Raw genomic sequence first — 23048 nt, 5'->3', positions numbered from 1 at the left:
AAATAATCCCGTCCCAGGGGAACCGAACCTCGTCCGTGTCGGTTACGTTTTCTTGCAAAAGGCTCCTGCATTATGGCGAGAGATTGCGACCAGCCGAGCGCGCGTGCGCGTCCTGCCAATTCCAATGCTAATGCGTTTGCTCCAACCACACACACACACGCACACAAACCCGCTCAAATCCATTCGCTTGCAGCGAGCCCCAACCAACCGTGCATGATGATCGGTCCGAGCGATCGCATTACAGATAAATCTGCGGCCCCTTGCGATGCCGTTACGTTAAAAAGTGAAAGGAGAAAAACTGGGCGTTGCACATGGCGGCTCGCTGCGGTTGACAGAACCGGATCAAATTGGACGTGTTGCCAGGCCGGGCCCACTGTGGCATCCATGTGCATGTGCGCCTTGTCTCAGCGAGTCCAACCGATCCGTCCTTGGGGATCCGTCGACGGTGGACTTCTGGTCCCGGGGCGCGAACCAGTTCTTTGGGCGATCTCGCTCGCTCTTTGCCGCTCTGCTGCAGCGATTCCGTGCGATCAACAATTAATCTTGTGCCCGTTTTCATCGGTGCAGTATTTGGCTTATCGAGTGGTGCTTCCTGCGCGGGCGATTGTCTCACCACCAACTCACCAGTGCGCCAGCGCACGGGTCGCACTTAAGCTCAGTCAGATGAGGCGAACGATTCGTAATCGACACACCAAGCCCCGAAAAAGGAGCCCGACACACGCACGGGCGTCAATTGCGGGTTAATTTATTTTTCGCAAGCATCTTTTTTCCTGCCAGAACAATTTTACCCGGGGGCCAAATTCGAAAGTTGCTTCCCGCTCTGATCGCGATCGCAGGACCCGATGCAGGACCGATAGCTACGCTGCCTTAATGGGGTAGTGGTCAACCGCGCCGAACCGGTCAGCTGGAATCGAAGGACAATGTTGGCGAAATGAAGCAACCAAGGAGAGAAACACAAAAAAAAATCACGTACCATACTCCTCGCTGCCAATGTTGCCGGAATCCAGCGGCGAGTGGTCCTTTTTATTCGGTGGTTTTGTTGCTCACATTTTATTTGTCTTACAATAAGAAGAAATCACTCTCCGGCCTTTCTCCTTCGTCACGGGCACGATCCGTACGGCCGGTGAATGCGGAAAATCCACGACACCAGCGCGCAAAACACCTGTGCCGTTCGTGGGAAACTAGCGCTCTGCCACACATGCGCGGTAAATGATGATTGAAATGTGCTGCCTTTAATTAACGTTTTCGCGTAATTTGGTTCTTACAAAGTAGTTTTACGACAAATGCGTCCATCCTACCGATTTCCGTGGGCCCACCCTTTTCGAGGGGTTTGATAAAACACATTAGCAGAAGCGCTGCTCGATCTGCTCGATCGTCTCCGCCCCGTACGCACTAATGAAATGTCGCACCCTTTTTTTTAATTGTGCGCCCACTTTGTGCGTCCCTTCAAAAGCCCGTTGCTTTTGCTCGATCTATCTCTCTCTCTCTCTCTCTCTCTCTCTCTCTCTCTCGCCCATCAATCCCATCACCGGCTTCGTCTTATCACGCACGGATCAGATGACCCACGAGAGCGGTGAAACTTTTAATTTCGAACGCAATCAATCAATGAGCGAGCAACGAAGAGCGTACCATCTTCACGCAACCGATCAACCGATCCACAACCGATCGAAGGCCAGTTGAACCCTTTGCCTGGTTGTACATCGCCACGAAACCAAAGAAAAAGGCACTAAGGGCATCCTTCCCGGTGAAAGGATGTCGTCCTTTCTCGTCTCGGCTTTCTGGCACTGCTCAAGGACTAGCTTTCCATCCCACCACGCGGTCGATGATGATGATGATGACGATCATTACGCCATCGACAGTGGCACCAACGCCGCATGTTCTGGTGATCGTGAGCAGCGATAAAAAATCATCATGCTTGTCGTCCCCATTTATCCCGCGCATTCGGGTCGGGTTGCGGCTTCGCCGACGCTTCCGCGCAAACGATGATTTATAAATCAATTTGTCATCTTTGTTTACCATTATTTTTAACAACGTTAAATTTTGTTATATTTTATACACCCCGCACCGCGCGTTTATGCGGAAAATTGCACTTGCATTAAGGTTATAATTATTATTAATGAACGATCGATTGATGTCAATCTCATTTTCTGCCGCGATGCTGCGTCCGTTACGATCGGGTTTTTCTTTCTCTCTCTCGCGCGCGCGCGCTCTTTCGCTCCATGCTCGATCGTTTGGGCCGCTGAACCATCCTGCAGTTGCTCGATGCATCGTGGTGCATTTTTACGGCTGTAGCACTAACGTTGTACTGTTCCCGTCGCAACCCTTACGTAACGGTGCGCTTCCCAACGCAGCGACGCTAAAGTGTGTACAGACTTTTCTCTACCCGCCTTTTCTTATGCATCCTTTTGGGGCGCTTTATTTCGTGTCCGTGTCCGTGCCCGTCGTCCGGCGCGGTACGATGATGAAAGTTGTCGTGATCTCGTCGAGAAATCTGTTCGTATTCGGCGTGGACGAACGGCAATCCGGGCAATTGACGATGGAGCTACCGAACGAAACGAACTCGGTCTACCTTTGGCCGGGTCAGAGGCAACGAAAGCAAAATGTTCTCGCAAAAGTGAACGCCTGCAAAAGTCGTTGGGGAGGATGTACGGACGCTTTTTTTTTTGCCTTCTTTTTCTGCTCCTGCGAGTTTGACAGAAAAGCCACTTTTGATTACCTCACTGCGATCGCGAGAAAGGGAATGATAATGCATGCATAACATTTAGCTCAACGCGTCGTGTGCTAGGGTGGTATGATCGCAGGAAGATCATACACGTGTAGGGAGGAGCATCATACACTAGTGTAGAACAATTTAAAATCACCAAAGTAATTCTAGGCACACATAACAGTAATTTTTATTTGTTAAAATGTGATTCATTAATAAAAGGACATTGAAACATCTCTAGCAATCATCTCATCAGTCTAAAAATCATATGAATTCATACGAATCATGATGGATTCAGTTTGACCGATAAATTTAAACCCATACTCAAGCATATGGCAAGGCGAGGCTCCTATTTTACGCTTACTGTTCCGTTTTAAGCTTTTATTGCCACTGGATTACATTTCAATCGCAAACTTGTTCCATTCAAATAAATTACCAAAATTCCTGCGATCCGATTTCGCTCTCGTTCAGCCTCGCGCGCGAATCCTCTCGGTTTATGGAGCAGCAACACTTTTGGTACGAGTTATACACACACAAACACACACTCCTGCACATGCACAATGCAACTGCACCTCGCTCTCCAAGCGCCCACCCCATGCGCCCACAGCACTCATAAAGTTGAGCCATTTTTAAAGCAATAAATTTTTACGTTATTCCGCTTATTGGCAATTTCACGAAGCCCATCGAAGGCTTTTGCGTGGCGAATCCCGGCCCCTTGCTACCGGCAACACTTTGGCCGGTTTGTTGCCGTTGTTGTTGTTGTCTTTGCTTTGTCTCGGCTGTCCCCTTTTTTCCCTGGCGTCCAGTCCCACAGCAGAAGAAGCAGAAGAAGAAGAAGAAGAAGAAACGCCAGCTACCATGCTTACAAATGGAGCGCAGATAATGCGAAATGATACACTTTGCATAATGAGCTATCGCGTCACGGTCCTGGACGGTGGGTGCATCGGGAAGGGCGGTAAAATTGCATTAAAACCCACCCCCTTTTCCAGCTACCCCCAACCGGTCGGTTTGAGGACCCCACGAACACGAATCAGACGCCTACCAATGACATCTTCGTGCCAAAAATGGTGCCTTCTTTCCCAAGGACATCGGCACCTCGATGGGTCACGCTTTCGAGGCGTCCGTACGGACTTCCCAACGGTATCTCGTCTGCCCGACCCGAATTTCCTCCCCACCGAGGATAAACTCCCCCCCACAGGAATGGGCGAGACGAGTCGTTTCGTTTTAGTATCGATCGCATCAGCAGCGCTCGAATTACGCCACCTTCCTGCCTGGTGGCACCGGAATCAGACCCGAGTCCGGTTCGGTTTCACTTTCAAACAATCGAAATGCCCTCGGTGATGGAAGGCAGAAGGATAGTTCAACGCGTGGAAGATGAGGGGAGATGGCCATTCAAAAGAGAGAGAGAGAGAGAGAGAGAGAGAGAGAGAGAAAATGCACGCAAAAATCACTCACACGGCACGATTCGATTCGGTTCGATTTTTCGCGATGCCGCAATTATGCTGCTGCTGCTGCTGCGGGTGCAATTGCAACGCAAAATGCAATTAATTCAACACCACACCGAAGGCCGCTGGGAACGCGATGCAATGCAGCGTGGCATTAAATTATGCCCCCAGAACACCATCCATCCGCTCAAAGATCGCGCACAATCAAAAGCCACCACCGATGCATCGGTTCAACGCCGCCAACGGTGGAACATCATCCAACGATCGCAATTCAATTTCGCTCAGCTCCGGCGGTAATGATTAATGGCGCATCGAAAGGTTCGTTCGATTTTTCGGGGGGTTCCTCCCAAAATAAAACGCATCACACTCAGGGTTCGCGTAATGGCGACGATTGAATGCATGGAAGGCGTCCGTTTGGCTCAATCAGTGCGACCATTGTTGCACCCATCCGTACGGTCCCATATCTCACGCCAGTGCATGCATCACGCGTGCACCGATTACAATGCAGCGAGCACAAACGAGCAGTCAACATTACACCACCGTAGCACAGGAATTATGACCCCTTCAGTTACAACAAACCAGCGTGAGGGTGATGATCGACCGTAAGGGTGGGTGCGTTCGATCGTGAAGGGGTGAAAAGCGATAAAAATCGCGACCACCCCGACCGCGTGTGTGTGTGTTTGTGTGCGCACACACGCTCAGACTCGCTGCATCGGTGGTAGCAGATTTCGCAGCGATCGTGCAACAAATCAGCTGCACATGCGCGATAGCGCGTTCCCAGGGCGGAAACACTTGCTTGGGTCGAAACCAGGCCGGTTGCATTCCTGTTCGAGTTTTGTTTTCCCCCGTTTGCGTGGTTTCGTTGTTGCCGCCACGCTTTTTTTTTCTTTTGTTTGGCCCACACCAGCGCTTTTGGTGACCTGCTTTTTGCACATGGGAAGTGTGATGATGTGTTCGCTGCTCGCGAGAAACCCGCGTGCGTTTGTTTGTTTTTCCACCGTCCGGGGCTTTTTTTTGGCGCGCCAAAACCCAAGTGCGTCCCGAAGCGCTCGCGGGCAGGCCAGGCGAATACAATAATGATACACAAGATTACATTTATCAATATGCGCGCATGTTCCACGATCGTGTGGTGGGTCGTGGGTCGGGGATATGTTTTTACATTTTTATATTTCACTCGCTTGTTTGCGCGCCTCGACGACCCAGACGACGCGTCCTGGCCCTGGTGTGGTGGTAAATTTAGCCAATTTTTATAATATTTCTTCGGCCTCCATCGCCGCCCCGTTCGGCTCCACGTTTAGCCACCTCGAGGGGGCAATATATTGTGCCCCACACGCATGCAGCTCAATTTAGCTTGGCGTCGTGTGCGACTGGGATCTGTTTTCGCATCCTTAACGATCCTTGTTGCGGATCTGGGGTGATGACGTCCTTCCCCAACGCTGTGTGTGTGTGTGTTTACAAGCACGAGGACGGAGAGAACATACAAAAAAAAAGCGATCCCTTCCATTGGTATCACTTGTAGGCTACCACCAACGATCGTTATCGTGTGATCCAATTGTGGTTAATCGTTTTTCGTGACGAAGTAATTTGAATTCGAAGAAGCCATTAATCGACGCGACCGCCGTCCGCCCGTCGGTGAGGTGCGTATGAGAACACGGTCCTCGTCCTCGGGCAGGATCGGTCGTGTCGGTTTTTGTGTGATTAATTACTCGACCGAGGTTTTTAAATGATTGGCAAATTTGCGGCCCTACGATCGGGAAGCTCGATCGGCGAGATATGCGGCGAGGGGTTTGTTTGCATTTTTTTTTTCTCCTCTTTTCTCTTTCGAAAACTTATCGCTCGTTTCGGCGTCAATAAGTGATTGATTCGTAATCCACCAAAAACGGTGGGATTATGATCATTATGCCTTCGGTTTACAATTGTGAGCATATGAATAAGTTTTATTTACATCTACAACAAGCATTGCGCAAGGAAAAGGGTCTGTCAATTGGCAGAAAAGGGAGTATGCTGTCCTGCGTACCGGTCACCTTCGAAACGATGCAGGAATGAAACAGGGACTGTTGTCGGGTTGCTTTTTATTTCGCTTTTAACATGAAACCCACGAGTGGCCCCAAATAAAGAAGATCTTCTCGTAGCATACGCTTCCCAGGAAAGGCACATTTATTCAAGCCACCCCATACGCTACGCAATAAATCTACCAACGGCAATTCTTTATCGCCTCGTTTTGTACCGAAATCAACGCGTCCTTTCTCTCGGCAGGCGTCATCCCCGGCAGGCGAGCTGACTGAGGTGAGTTGAGGTGCTTTTGAAGCAAAAAAAAGGCAACAAAAAATAATAACCATACAGCCACGAGGGAAATAAAACCACCACACCACGCACCGGGACAGAGACAACAAAATTGCTAATTTGAAAATTTCGCTTTTACCCGCGAACGATTAATAAATTTGATAAGCGACAAAATTTATGAGTGTTTTATTGAAAATCTCTCACCACGCGCGAACGTTCGCCCGGAGCCGGGCTGATAGTGGGCTCCTGCCCGGGTGGGGATTCCTTCACCGTCAGGAGCAGGCCTCGCGGCGTCACGGGACAGTGAACATGCACAACGTAACGAACTGCCAATTCGCAGCTTCACACGAAAATGCACCGGGACAAACTAAAAAAAAACAAAAACGAAGAAGGTCCCGAAAGCTCCCTGCAGGACAGGCCAGTCCTTCTGCAGCCCAACGAGCCATTTTGGCATGTGTGTAGGCATTCGAAAGTGTCTTCCCGCCGGGCTTCCCAGGGCAACTCGCACGCACTGCCAGCCGTAAAAAGCTGATAAATAAATTATTTATTTCGACTACGATTTTTTCGTGTTTGATATGAGCAACATAAATATTCATATAATTGTCAACCAATAATTTATCATCTCGTTTCCGTTTTCCACCCCGGCGCGAGTCCCGGGAGGTCCTCGTTCCTACCTTACCTTGCTGGTCGTGTTTCATTTATTGAGCAAACCGAACGTGAACAGCACCAAATGCACGCTGAATCTCTGCAAACGCATCCGCGTCGCCTTTCTTTTCGTGCAGCTTCCCGGGCAGCGTCTTCATTCACCGGCCGGTCGAGTAATTGGCCCGAACGGGGTTGGGCCGAACACTTTAGCACGAACAAGGGCACCCGGCGCTCAAGGTTGCCTCCGGGCGGGCGCGCGCTTCTGCAAACAACAAAAACGTAACGAAATTAAGCCCCACAACGCGGTTTGTCCTTGGCTTGTGCTTTTGCAATCCCACTTTGACCTCTTATGCTTGGAGAGTGTACAAAAAAAACAAGGCGGGCGAACAAAAAATGCACCACCATTCAATCAATAAATTGCAATCGAACAATGATTGTATCGGCCCGTTGTAACGAATGTTAATAAACATATCATTGCGAACTGAAGAGAAACACAGCAGCAACCGCGCGAGCACCGTATCTCCCGTTAACGTTATCGCATGAAACTCCCTTTCGGGGGTTGAAAAAAAGGTTCCATTTTAAGAGGCTGCTCTCTCGATCACTCACCGATCGCGCGCATTGGATAGATTGATCGAAGTATTTCCCTCAGCCGGCTGATAACGCCATTTCCCCACATTCCCAAGGCTGGATGCTGGATCTTCGACCCGCGGACATCGAGCCGATCGGGTTGAGTGATAAAAACGATCCAATCTTTCACGGGGAGGTGTACATATCGCCAAAAAACCTCCCAGTTTCGCTTGGTTCCGCGGTCGGTAAATTGGTACCGAGCGACCGACGGCGATTATCACCGAAATGACGCTCATGAATTTCGAAAATGGATGAAATTCTTCACTGTCAATTTGGCGAGCCCTTCAAGCTCGACCGTACGGTGCCATGCAGGAGATGCAGGCACGACCGCAATGATAAAGCACAGGATGCCATCCATCCTGGCCGGCTGACTCGGTGCTCCAAGGCCATCTCCATCGATGCCGGTGTCCGTTCTGCATTTTGCACGAGAAAATATCGTTCTGTCCGCAGCTTTTCACTGTGGCTTTTTGGTTGTTTTTCATTTTCTTTCTCACTCTCTCTCTCTCACCGCAAGTTGTTCAGACGTGACCCGAGCGTTCGGTAATCACGGTCTCACAGATAACGTGAGATGCAAATTGAATTCCACCAGCAAAAATAACGCAACCCGGTTGCTTCACCGCGTGTGTGCGCGTGCGCACGCGTGTGGAAAAGAAATCCCCAAAAATACAAAAAAAAAAAAAAACGTCTCAAAAATTAGCTCCCCACGAAGCTGAGCTCAGCCCTTTGGCGAGACTTGGCGGTCAGCGGCGTGAGGCTGCCTTTTCAACCCGAAAAGTGTAGCATGTTTCGCGTTCGTGTTGCCAAATCGTTGGCTGTCGAATTCGCTTCAACCGAAATTAATAAAACCACACTTCATCCCAGCCGGGCAGACTGGTGCTGAAGGAGCACCACGGAAAGCCCGCAGGAGCTCTTGGGGAAATGTAGCAAACAACGGCACAGCCCGATGCACTCGGTGCACTCGAAGTGCGTCAGTGCATGTCAAACTTTCCTTCCACGTGCACGCGGATGCTTGGCTTTTGGCTTTTTTATTTTTTGCGTTGTTACCGCGAGCTTGAGGTTGCTCAAAATTCTGGGCGGGCCACATTCATCACGCCTCGCAAGCGCCTGCGCCTGGCCCAGTTTGCTTCGCTTTGCGTATGCCAATTGATATTAATATTGCAATTACACCCATTATTATCCCGCTACCGGTCTGTTATCTGCCCGGGTACGGTGAACCGCACCGTTTAGAGAGCCCCCATGGGTCGTGTCTTGGCCTGCTTCGGCCGCACGTGATTGCCGAACATTAATATCGCGTTGCGACAGCGCGATTCACCCGCGATAATAATGGTACGCTGGGAAATGCACCACCGGACCCGTTGGCGGTGGTCTGCAATTGTGAGCTCTCAATTCTTTTGTCCCCACACGACGTGGAAAACCGTTTTCCGGCCGTGCGTGCGTGCAAGTTTACAAACAACGCGCAGCAAACGATGACAATGGCAGGTTTCCTAAGCAAGAATGCAACCCATCGGCCCCGTCCGGTTGCATCGGTGCACCCGTGGGGGTGCAGTCCCGATGGGACTGTTCCGCTGCTCGCGATCGCTTTATTTCGAAACTAAAACAAAAGAACACCCCCTCCGCAAACGGCGTTGGCTGGCGATCATTCTCGGCGATCGTTGGACAACAAACCATCCAGCGATGTGAAATTGCCCGCAAACATGCCAGCTCCCAGCGCCGGCCATTCCCGGCCAGCTCGATCGTGTCGGATCGCATTAAACGTTACCGATCGTTACCGATTTCACTGGTACGCCTGGGAGCCTGCTGCTTATCCCTACGAGACGGACACCCGATCGACGGGTGTGGTCGTCCCTTGATACGACAGTTATCCTTTAAATTACGACAGCGCGCGCCAGGTGAGGGCGAAAACGTGCGCGAAAACCAAAACGACACACCAAACGCACTCGCCGGTTGCGTAAGTGCTTTTCTTTAGCACGAGCTTTTTGCTTGTTTGTTTGTTTGCAAGCGCAATCGGTCGTAAATTTGACGAAATATACCATTCGGTTTCGCTACCGGTTTGCGTCAAGTGTGCGTTTCGCTTGAGCGGCAGATAAATGTGCGGCGTGCGCTAAATGGTGGAGCATTCTTTTTTTTTTATCATTATTATTTTCACCACATCGCGGGAGTTTCGCTTTCAGTGACCGCGTGGAAGTTTATTAGTTGTTAATGTGGAGGGGGCGATCCAGCAGTCGGTCATATTTCACGTCCGTCGGCGTGGCTCGAACAGAACGTCATCGTATACAGATCAATTAATGCCAAAGTGAAACGGTTTTTACTGCAGAACGTTTCCAGGACCTGGCCCCCCTGTGAATTGACTTTAAATTATTTGCCCTTCTCAATTTCGATCTCGTATAAATTCGAAGTGCTTTGCTGGTGTCGCTCTCACTCGCATCATCTCGCCCCAAAAAATATCCCACTCAACCTGGCACAAGGAAGCCCCACAAACACGGGCCCGATCCGAATTTATGCGACATCAATGCGTATCCGTTTCGCACGGTAAAATATGTGCGAACTATTTAGCGAACGTTTTAAATGGGTCTCCTGTTTTTCTTTTTTCTTTTTGGACAGCACGACCTTTCGTCGGTACTTACGCCCAACCAACGGTGCAACCGGGCGTGCTAACCCACAGCTACCCGTAACGGCTCGATCGATCCGACGACCCTCATCGATATGATTCCCCTTTCACCGGGAACCCGGATTGCAGCGCGGATCGGATGATAAAGGCACCCAGAGCCCGGTGCAATAATCGAGCGACCCGCCCGATAGGACAGCGCACCGTTTTCACCGATAACCGTACGTTGATCATGATTATTACTCGCTCGGTCAAGCCGGTGATGAAGTCATCAGCCGGTCCTGTCGTTGCCACAGCCCGACCGGGGCTTGGATTGGGAACGTTCGCATCCATTGCGTATGAGAAGAAGAAGAAAGAGTGCATACACGGCGCTGATGGACCGATTTCCTTGTTGTTTTTTTTGTTTGTCTTCTTCTTCTACTTAGCTTATGTTCAAGAGCGAACACCACGCCAACGCACGGTATCGTTCCGCGGAAAGTGGGCTAAGTTTCCGAAACCGAAACCAAAAACCAAATTGCAACCGGATCGGGATCGTGAGAATACTTACCACGATCGGTGCGGGGAGATAATAAAATGCAAATAAACATTTGCCAACGGTCGCCGGTGCGGTTGGTTCGATGTTTTTCCACCTCCTGGGTGCGATAAACAAGCGAAACAATTGCGCTACAACGAGCGGTGGCTTCTGCACGCGAGCCAGTATTTACACACACTCGCACGCGCTGGTCTATTATTTATTTCGCGTGCACATGCAATGGCCACAAAGCCGCCTGAACGTTGCCTGAACGTTGCCCAAGTGCCCGAGCGTTTTAGCAGCAATAGACGGTGCAGCTGCAACACCCAGGTGCATCTTGCCTGGGTCGCGCGTAAAGGTTGTTTTGGGAGTGGGAAAATGAATTTTTCCACCCAACACCAGGCACCAGGCTCGAGTTAATGCGTTTAATGGCATCGCCTTAAGTATGTTTGCCCTCCAATCAATCACCACACACGCCCCCCGAAAGGGCTTTCCGATCGCGAAACGCGTTCGTGCGACCGCATCGCGTTCGCGAACAGTGCAGCAGTCCCTTTCATTAACCAACATGGCACATAAAATTAATTCCAACATAAAACAGTCACCTTCGCCAAACATTTTATGTGCCGTCGGTGACGTGCGGAGGGCTGGAATTTTGTTTTTTTTTTGTTTTGTTTTGGTTTCGTTGCCACTGATGCATTAAAGATAACGAGAACCGGCACTCGAAAACTGCACTAGCATCCTTGCGAATCCCATCGCTCGCCCGATCGCCGGTCGCTCGCTTTATTGGGGTGGATGGTATCTTTTTTTTTTTTCTCGCACCCCAGCAACCTGGCAGGATGGTTCGCGAAGCCTTGTCTTGCGCGCCAACGGGTTGCTTGTTGCGCGATAGGTTTGATGGTGAATAAATTAAATTACAATTTAATCAACCAAAACGACCACGACACCGCCGTCGTTCGGTGACGCGATGCCGTTGGCAGAAGGACGAAGCGGCCAGGAACAGGCGAGCAAAAAAAATTAACAGCGATGATTGTGGCGTGGAGGTTGTTTGCTGTTTTTTTTTTGTGAGTGTGTGCCTTCATCAGCTCTAGCCAGTTCGTTGGCCAAAACCCGGGCGAAATATGTTTAATGAAAAAGGCACCGCCTCTGTCGGTCGCCGCTTCCCACAGCCACAAAGTAAAAGTGAATAATGAGCTCCTGTGGTGCATTTCGTGGGCTCAAAAACAATTACTTTTTTAACGTTCGAATGCATCCTTGCCAACAATCTTCCAATCGACCACATCATACTTATGCAAATGCAAACCCAAATCATGGCAATGATGATGAGGAAAATTAAAACATTTTTTGGCTGTTCTGTTTTTGCTTTTGTTCTGCTTCAGATAACGGTTCGGGAAAGCAAAAAACCGACAAACAGAATTCCTTCAACAACGGCGATCGTGCGATCGATGCGTCTTCTTTATCGAGCGAGAATCGATCAACTACGCCGATCGCAGCATCATCGCGTACCGATCGGGGTCCCATTTTTCATTTTCGCTCATTTGATGGATTATCGAAAGCGCCGAATCACCCCGTAACCGTGGCCAATTAACCGTCGGCGAAGGAAGCAACATCACCGAACGAGACGGCAGCAAAATAAGCCCAAAATAAGATGACTCAAAATCCCACCGAGGCCTCGAACGGGTCCTTTCGCTGTCACCGTTTCGAACGGTCGAAATCAGCCGATTTCGGGACATTCAAAGGCAACCGCAATGTCAACGTTACGAACTCCTGCGCCAAGCTGTGCCCGTCAAAATTCGGCGCCCATCATCGCCGATCGCCAACCTGGCAAAAACCTGGGGAGGATCAATCGTGGCGTTCTCTTTCGCCCGGGCACGTCTCACCGACAGGCTCGTCTGCCAATCCTGCCAAGCCGGACGTGCTCGATTTGCAGATGAATTTAATGGAATCGCGATGAAATAATAACATTAAGCAAGATTAAATCTGCCTATCGCAAGCGGCAAACGCGGCATCCTTCACTGCAGCAGACGATGGAAGGAAAGAAAGAAAAACAATCAGCGCCCTTCGTATCTGCGCGGAACGCATCATCGCTCATTTCACCGGAGCGGAGGATTCGTGAAAGGATTTTTGCATCCCTCCCAGTCCGGTTCGTCTTTTGCATCCCTGACGGGCAGATGATCGTCCATGCTTTTGGGCTTTGTGTCATGCACGCGAGATGTTCCGAGCTGATTTCGGGACTCATCCCACCCGGTCGGCTTTCGTGAAGCTCACCCAAAGGCAGATGACTCGGAAGATAGGCCGAAAAATATTGATCCATTAGCGAAATGCTAAAGGGAACTGCGAATTGTACGCGCCTTTCCAAATCACCGCTCCGTGTTTCGATCAACCTTCAATCCTGCCGTGATCCAATTAAAAAGTAAACGTTGCCCGCACAATCCACGAGGCGAACAGTAGGCTGTGAAGCTGTGGCTGATTTCAGCGTCTCGTAAATTCTGGAGGCTTTTGCGTTGGGCCGCCTCTTTGCTCCGTGTTTGAGTCTGTGTTGCTGCAAATTGCGCCCTCGCTCGCCCGCGGTCGCTTTTCAATCAATCGTCAATCTGCCAACCGACGCCTACCCAGCCGGCGGCGTTTCATTAAGCCTGCCAGTGCGAGATGAGTGCTGCCAAGCGCCGTTGCGCCTTTCGGATTGCCGGCGATCCGCGACAACAACATGTCCCCGGGGCTAATTATTTGGCGACAATGTTTACCCACATCCTTCCGCGATAACCATCGCGCCGGTTCTCGCCCGGGTCGGCACATGGTGAAAAGGGGCTCTCTCTTTCTCTCTCTCGAAGCGATCGACGCGAACGGGCTGGGCGAGATTCGTGATGTAACCGGAACACAAAAGTGCTCCAATCGCCGGCTGAGACGACGCCGATTGGGGTCGATTTCCGAATCGCCGCCGTTTGCCGCCCGCGCAACACCGAACACCGTGATGCGAATCGGCACGGATCGATGCACATTTGCATACACCTTCCAATAATCCAATTAAAATGCAATCGCAGCTCGAACTGGGGGCCTTTTGCGACATCGCGCGAGTGCGCGCGCGCGTGCCCCGTGCACTTCGTTTTGCCGTTTTGGTGCCGCCTGGTGCGATTGGGATAAACTCATAGATCACATTGTCCGACGCCCACGTGGAAATACCGGGGCAATCATAACCGGGCAAACATAATCGCTACAGGAAGCGGTCGAAACAAGTTTTGTCCCTTGGCGGTGTTAAGCGTGTGCGCACTGGGGGGTTTTTCTTATTGGCTTTCGATTCTACCGCTTTGCTGAAGCCTGTTTAATAGTGAAGAATTCAGATGTGATTTTGCAACCGATCGGTTTCGATTCTCAACCACACTGGAACGGAACGTTAAAAACAAGTTTGAATAATTTCGACTAAGCCTAATGCATTTAATGCTAATGTGATTAAATTTCATGATACTAAATTTTTCAATTCCTATCCTAAATGCTTTTAATAAATCATCATCCATTCATGATTGCATCGAATTTCATTTCCTTTAGAAATAATATCTTCAAGCAACCGATATCTATGCTTGACAAATTGTTAGTTTTAAAAACAGTTCAACTAATCCTATAAACCTGAAGAAAACATAAATCAAAGCAAGCTATCTTTACTCACATACTAAACTTTAGCAATCATTTAACTTATCCGCATTCATCATCTGCGCTTAACTTATCTTATAAGCCTAATGAGTATCAAACAAGACCCAAACAAGATTACTTTACTTACCTACTAAACCCAAGCAAACAGCTACCACAAAACTCCCGAAGAAAGTCATTGAATAACCCAGTCAAACATGATCATCATCTACTGTCTGTATATAACCTGTAGAAAATTAAAAAAAAACTTACATCTTCGCGCAAATACAACCTTTCTCAACCTGCTTGAAAGCGATCTTTCGTTACTAATTAGCGATCTCGGTGAAAGGTCACTTGTAAAGGTCCTCGAACCCATCCCATCGCTTACCACTCGCAAGCGATCGTATCCAAAACCGATCCATTTGCATCCTCGATTCATTGCCACGCACTTGAATTGTGTTGTTTTAAGAAGGCTACCAGATGCACCGATGCACCCGCCAGCGAATTAATGTGCACCTTCATCACCCCATCACTGCAGTAGCCACGGCAAATACCAGATCACATCCGCCGATGCGCATGCCCAGTGCCCATTTTCTGCGTGACCTTTCGCGTGGCCACCAACTGTCCTGCTTGGCCATCGCATCGGCATCGGGTGCATCCTCACGCGGGTGCATCGTGCGATCACGGTGCGTGATACGTCATTTAAAATGCATTAAGATGAACGGTTTATTCCCGCTGCTCGAGATAATGACTTTATTAAACGCAAGCCGTAGCCAACTGGCGGCGACAGGACGTGCGCACGCCCTCGTGCAGTTCGTGCATCAGCCGGAGCCCATGAGAACCGTCGAGACGGGCGTGTTTAATTTCGCGGGTCCCGAAATTATGGACCCATCCCTGGGGGCACTTAATCACCGAAAGGGGTACTACCCGTGGAGGAGGATCCCCGGCTTCAGGTCAGTGAAGGTGATCGCACCCGACCCGAAATCCGCCAGCAAACCAGGCAACCTCTAAGAGCGACCTTAACCGATCGTGCATCGATCGTGCACTTTCTCCCACCAGGTTGATTAGTTACGCAAAGGCAGCAGTGCAGGGAAAAAAAAAACAGCGGAACAACCCGGGACAATATATATAGTGTGCGAAAATCATCGCATGATTACGGATACGTGGATGCATCCGCACCTTTTGCGTACTGCGGCGCCGAATCTACTTGCGCCTGAATTATGTGCCCGTGACGTGCTATAATTACTCAAATTAATGGGTCGGAGATGTTTACATTCGGTGGGTGCGTTCGGTGCGATGTACAACAGCCAAAAAAAATAAAAGCAAGCCTGCCCGATTGTCAAAATATGCCGGCACATGCGTGACACCGGCAGCTCGGTGGCGGCTTCATCGAGGATGCGGTGCTAGCTATATATGGTAGAAAGCCGTATCGTTTGGCAAAAGTGGGCCGGCTTTTGCACAAACATTTTAATCAAACACGATGATGGGCTTTACTTCACGCACGCGTTAATGGGCCCGATGGAACGATGGGACGCAGATTGAACATTTATCGGGCGGAAAAGCTTTACGAGGTTGCTGGCACGATCGTTAAAGATCGTTCATTAGTACACAAAATTAAACCCGATGCTCGGTCGCATGTGTGCACATTTCGCTAAATATATTTCACAGTCGATCAACGGGCGATGATCGAAACATTTAAGTGTCGCTTTCTCGCGGCATATTTCGCACCGTACGGTAGCTTTTAAACACGAAAAAGAACCCCAGTGCAACATAAATACCCTTTCGAAGGGGATGCCTTTCAGGGAAGATGAACGGTACCATCCAATGGCAAAGGTTAAAGGCTTCGTTTTCCGGGAAGCCCACGACACATCATGCAATCCGGCGGCACATTCGAACGCCCAAGCCCGACGGTTCGGCTGTAAATTGGAAAATAAACGCAACAATAATCAATTATCGTCATTACCGGTGCCGACGGAAACACTTCCAGTCCTGTACGCTGGAAGCTCACCTCGACCATCCCCAGTTGTGCCCGGTTTTTGGGGTGCATTTTGCGTTGAAAAAGGGCTCGGTTCACACAGCTGATGCGTGCAGCGACCACAAAATCTGCTGGTTGTCCCCGGCGGGTGCGATGCATCGCAATGCAGCGACCGCCGCGCGCATCCTGCGGCGGATGTGTCTTTTGGCACGTCTCGCAAATAACTTAATTTCGAGCCGAGCGTGTTAAAAGCGATCCCATAAACCTATACTTACGTCAATGACCCGGTCCTTGGTTGAACATTCAAAATTACAACGGAAGGTAAAACAAAAACATCCTCACGCGCACACACACACACACACACACGCTCTTCCCTTTGGCGGGTGCCACCTGGAGAAAGAAAACGTGTTCAACATGACGCCTCCTGACCAACGTCCGCCGGCTCATCTCTGTCGCTTGGTAGCGGCGTTCAGCACGATCGAAAGAAGACACCCTTTCGCGCCCAGGACACGGCGTGGACGAAGGAAAAGCATTCCGTAAAATAAGCTCAGAAACGGGAGGGAGAAAAAAAAAACGACCGAATCTGATACCTTCGGGGGATGTTTTATTGTGCCCGCGTTATTGCCGGCACCGATCGTGTGATGTACGCACGGAAAGGCATCCGAAACACTCCCGTTTCGTGTTATGTTTGGTTGGAGCGGGCAGGCCACGTGAAAAAAAGCTCAGCGGGCTCAAGCCGATCACGGGAGAAATGGTTGAAAGCGCAAGAAAATGCACACGCACAGCGCCTCGATCAGTGATCGATCGTGGATTCCTCCCAATAGCACGCTGATTGATATGCATGCTGTTGGAGTAACGCTGGTAACGGGTTTCGATATCATGACGAGCTCGTCACTCAACTCACCAAAAACACAATCACCTGCAAAAGCACACGAACCGTTTCTAAAACTAAACTAAATAAACGTCTGACCCCCTCCGAACGATCACGATTTTGCGAGACGAACAAATCGATCCGGTCCCCTTTTTTGTCCCGAGCTCTTTTTTTTTTTGGCAGTTGACATCGATGCGATTTACAATGCATTTACATCACATGAGTGTCAAGCTCGGCTCGCACCACGACACCACGAAAGCTCATCCATGCGCTTTTCGCCATATCCTTACTCGCGCTTCAATCCTCGGACCATCATCCATCATCCGGGCCGTATCGTATGGTCCCGCGCGAACAAAGCAAAGAAACCCATCCATCCGACCCGCATGATGGATCACCGGTGGCCGCGGAATTAGCCAAATAAAAAAAAAGCTGCCAAACAATCGGCAATTCAAGAAGCCCAAGATTACGCTTAATCCCCGCCGAAACGCAGGACTGAAAATTGGACAAAAAAGGCCTCGATCTGCAACACACCCTCTTTGATGGTAACAGAACGCGACGGAGGTGTGACTCATGATGAACCTTACCCATAGGCAGGGCAGGTCACCTTCGGTTTGGTTGGATGGATTGGAGGGAGAGCTCACAACAACAAAAAAAAAGGCTCAACAGAAAACAACACTCAACGTTTTCGGGTGGGTCGCAGACCACCCACGGGTAGATAGATAAGTTCAACCGCGGATGCGAAAGCCACAAAAACGCACACTTTGCTGTCGAAAGGCAGCGGAATGGCTGCCAAAATTGAGACAGAGAGAGAGAGAGAGAGAGAGAGAGAGAGCGAACAAAAAAAGAACATCACCAACCATAAGCCTAACCCGGGTGCCCGGGGGCTTCCAATTAGAGGGGGTGGATCAGTTTGGTGAAATCATAAATCATAGAAAACGGCGAGATATACCTTCCCCGATAACGCACGTCCGGATTCAATCCATCACCGGGTGCGCAAATGGAGGCGCGGTTCGAGCGACAACAGTGCGGGGTTAGAAGATGAAAAAAAAAGGCACACATAAATCGAAAACAAGCATCCCAATTGAGGAAGCGGAAACACGTTTCGGTTGAGTGGTGGAAATGTTTTTTTTTGTTGCAGATCTATCGCTGTAGATAGCGTCTTTGGTGGGTAGGGAGTGAGTGAGCTGAAGTCAGTAGTAGAAAAGTCGTCAAAGAAGCGGTTGCTATAGGCAACGCTTAAGCTTTCGCAGTTGCTATGGTTTAAAATACTTCTTTTAAACTCTGATTACTTTGAGCCGTTTAATGTAATTATTAAAATGTGCATAGGTTTACAGAAGCACTTTTAATAAGCTAAATAATTTAAACAAGCGCAATTTTATTGCTACACAAAATGGTTTTGCCTATATATAATTTAAAGTACAATTCAATAATTTTAACAATTAACATAGAGTGAATTATGAATATATTCTTATTTTGCAGTTCTGCATGTATTTGCTATATTTTTTTGCATCCATAATCAATAATATATTGTCTAATTTTAAGCTTTAATCAATTTCAAATTTTTGATCAGTGGAAAATCTAGCAAGCCAGCAAACTTTATCATTTCCGCAGTTCATACGTTGCCTTGTACATTTGATAATGAAACGCATTTTCACCACACGAAATCCCCATTCGATGCACCACAAATGCACATCGTTCAGTGTTGCTCCATTTAAAGAACGCAAGAAAAAAAATACGATACCATTTTTTCCCTACTGCCCAGAAGCAACCCGTGCCGTTGATTGGACCTTCACGAGGGCTCCATTTGCCGGACTCGTCGCTGGGTTTAGTCGGTGAGCCAAAGAGAGTGTGGCCAGGCGAAAGCCACCACCCTCAGGCCTGGCAAATAACTGTCCTCCCAGCCCACAACGCGGCCCTTTCTTCGCCATTCAAACGGAAACCGCCCGCCCGGAACCGATTTCGATACTTGTTTGCTCTTGGCATGCTCCGTGCTCCAGCGACCACCGACCAGTAGCTCCCAATCCACAGGCACGAGACAAACACGGGCGAAAAAACAACATCGATGCCCTCTTAACTGCTGCCCTCGATTGCGATTGTCCGAGGGCAGTTCACGATGCCCTCTTGCACGCTAGCCCCACGGTGTCGCTGGCCACCGCAATGGCTGCTGGAAACAATGCACCAACGTGGCCACGAGCCACGGTTAGGCGCTACATTGTTGGTTTGCGGAGTTCGCGAAACGGCATTCCACCGTTATCGGTTCGGTCCCGTTTTTCCTAATTGACTAACCGCGAGCGAACGTGGCCGTTTTCGCGCCGATCTGGTGACATCCGCGCGCGCCTGAGAGCCACTTTCACGCAAGCTTTAATTAATTTGCGCGAATCCTTTTCACTCCACCGGCTTTCCTTAATCAGCTAATTGTGCGCTTGCATCAAACGTAAGCCTGCGATCATCTTCCCAAAAAACTCTTACGCCTTCCGTGCGAGACGACAGCGCGCCGATCGGATGGGACATTTGTGATAAATTATCACCCATCGTTCGCGCAAAAGGAAGACAGCAGCGAGTGCAATAGCGCAAAAACAAAAAAAAAAAACAAAAATGCCACGTTAAACGAGATTTGATTTTGCCTCCGCACGCCACTGATCCAGATGATCGCAGATTTAATGTTCAGGCTCGTCCGGTCGGGTGCGATTACGAAACGGCACCCTGAAAGTGATCGTTCGCTGATTGACGGCCATCTCCTAGCACCGATGCACCGACGGAAACAAATCCTTTCTTTATACCCTTAATCTCGCGGCCGTGCTACCGGATACCCGGATCGAGCGGCAGAATGATATCAGCGCGCAGTCCGCGAGTTTCGCGACCCCGATGGCAGGCACCTTTGGCGTAGCGGCGATCTCCAATGAATTAGGCTACTTTATGGTGTCATCAATGGCGCAATCGGGAAGCCAAATCGGTAAATGCATCAAAGGTGAAACACCGGAAAATGGCGCTCCGATGGGGCAAGCTTCCTGTACCGCACGGCGCACCAGCAGCACCAGCAGCAAGTCACGCTGCAGTCACAACCAGGAGTTCGGCGAGAAAATACAAAAAAAGAAAAAACCAAACCCTGCCACAAAACGACAACCCGACAGCCTACATAACAGTGGAAGGAATGAGCTGCAACATTAAGCCTGAAAGCACAATTTACCATCGAAACCGACCGTCGTACTCTCATTTCGGTGGCCCGGGCCGATTATTCATGAGCCGTTCCTTTTCCTTCACCGGTTTGAGGAGACTTTCCCTTAATTGTGCCATATTTTTCAACTCCCGGGAATGCGAAACCCCGCGTGCTGCGGGTTTGTTTTTGCTTTGCGTTATGTTTATGTTTATTTTGCCTGCGTTTATTTGTACTTTGTTTTTTTTTTGTTTTGTTTTGTTTTTTTTTTTTATTTTTTGTTTGCCCCCGGTGGTGGTGTTTTAGCCCGTCCGGATGATACGCGCTTCACCCCGGTCTAAAGCCCCTGTTCCGGGAGATTCGAGGCCCAACGCTTCCAAGGGTTCGTCGCTTTCGCCAGCGCTGCAGTCGTTTGTTCGTGCGCTGCGGAATGATAATGATACGGCCCGCGGAAACGCGATTTAACCGGTGCGGGCGAACTCGCGTGCGGTGTTTATTTGCTTAATCAAAATTGCTCGCCAACTGCAGGAGGTTTTATTGCTAGAAAATGCACTCCTTCGGCCATCGGACCATCGGTGGACCACTTCAAACAGAAGCCTGACATATCGGTGCCAATCCGCGGTTCATTAGCGGCTCCCACTGCGTTCATCATTGTGGAGGATCATTCAACGACGCCAAACCTCGCTTGTCGCGCTTCAGAGTGACCTTCTCTCATTCAGCGCGTAGTGCCAATAATTAATCAATTGCACAATAGCTTTCCGGCCTCCCTAAACGTCGGCGCAAAGCCAGGCGATGGCAGGCGATGGTTTGAATTTAACGGCGGTTTGCATCGCGATCGTTATCGCGATCCCCGCGCGACTCCACACCGATACCGATGGCTTTTGCTCGACTTAAACAAAAGTATCACCGCCAACAAAGGGACCGCAAAACGGCCGATGGTGTCCGCTCGGGTGATCAAGTGCAATTACTTCTGACAGTGCGAAGAGAAACCAATTACGAGCGCCCGCTCCAGGCAGGCCGCTGTGAAGTAACAAACCGAAGACAGACACACAAAAAATGTACGCAAAACCACCGGGTATCGGGTGTCATGCGGTGGGCAATGAGATCAACAACGAGAAACCGAGAGAGAGAGTGAGATAGAGAGAGAAAGAGAAAAGCGACAGAAATCATACCAAAGTGATACCCCATAGAAGCCGATTTCGGTAGCTTTCAAAATCAATGGGAATCATTTCGGTAACGAGCCTTCAATGTTTGCAATCCCGCCGCCGTAAGGACACGTCGTAAGGTGCTTCGGTGGGAAATTATGTGCATTCCGGCCGTATGTGAGTGACGTACTGCGTACAGCCGGTGGAACGGAACGTTTCATTTACATGCGAAAAAGGGGGAAAAAAATAACACGCCACCGCATATACATAACGTGAGTTTCGTTTTATTCAGATAGCATGAAGTGTAGTTTTGAATATATAGTACATTCTGATCGGGTTCGCCTGGCGGCTGCTTTAAAACCTATGCTTTGATTTCATATTTCGCGCGTGAGCTCGCTACCGCGTTCATGATGCTGTTTGCTGTAATTACTGCATAAGTGCATTCCCGCTCATTGTCCTGCTGCGCTAGTAGTAAGTCGTTGGTTTGATAATAAGTTCGTTATCCTTGCGCTTATCGCATCCCTTCATCCTTCTACCCTGCTGCTACTACCCATTCTCATAGGTCGCCTTTTTTTTTACACATAACCTAACTTCTGCGCTTCGCTTAATTCGTTGTAAATCGATCCTGACTTTCGTCTAACTTGCGCTAGAGAATCCTTTCTTTTTACATTTGTTGCTTATGCACAGCTTGCCCCATGTATTTGTGCTGTAGCACTAACGAGCGTGTTCCAATTTGGTGTGGGTAAGAGTTCACAAGAGTTGATCCGTTACATTAACTGGTAAACCTTTTGCGTAGTAGCTTTCAGTGCGTGAAATTGAGAAAGGTCCGGCTCAGCTGGGTGAATTGACCCGACCCCGCGTCCGTTCTGGAGGCTTTCAGCGCGTGATTCTAATGCTTTAATGTACAGATTTTAAAACTAACTAACAATTGCCCTTACGCGCTACAACGGAGAAGCCTCCGTTGAATGATTCGCAATTCCCTTCCATCGATCCGGCCATAATTGTGCTAATACCAGGTTGAATTAAACAAAACGCTACTGTCCTTTCCCTGCGCCTTCGAGTCCCTGGAGTTTACATGCTAGTTCCTACCATTATTGACTAATTATCGAAGAAGTTATTCACAGATGCGTGTGTGTTATTTTTTTTTTCTTTATTTTATTTCTATCGTGTAAACATAAGCTCGCAACGCAGGAGAGAAATAAGTTACTTTTGTCTGTTTTTGTGTGTATTTTTTTTTTCAGCTTAAACGCTCCGATTGTAATTTTCTACTTTAAAAAGAAAAATATCGTAGCATGATATTACGACCCCAACCGGCCTTACTCTTAGTTCCAGCGTGTGGCCCACCGTTCAACGCGTAAGCACGTCGGTTGCGCGAAAGCTAGTGATTTTTGGAATAGTTTAGCATATCTTTATGTGTTCACTTTATCCCTGTTCTCTCGACAGGTGTCTTCGATTGCTATGAGTA

The sequence above is a fragment of the Anopheles nili genome, chromosome 3 (assembly GCF_943737925.1).
Source record: "Anopheles nili chromosome 3, idAnoNiliSN_F5_01, whole genome shotgun sequence".
NCBI lineage: Eukaryota > Metazoa > Arthropoda > Insecta > Diptera > Culicidae > Anopheles > Anopheles nili.
This window is presented reverse-complemented; position numbering follows the sequence as displayed.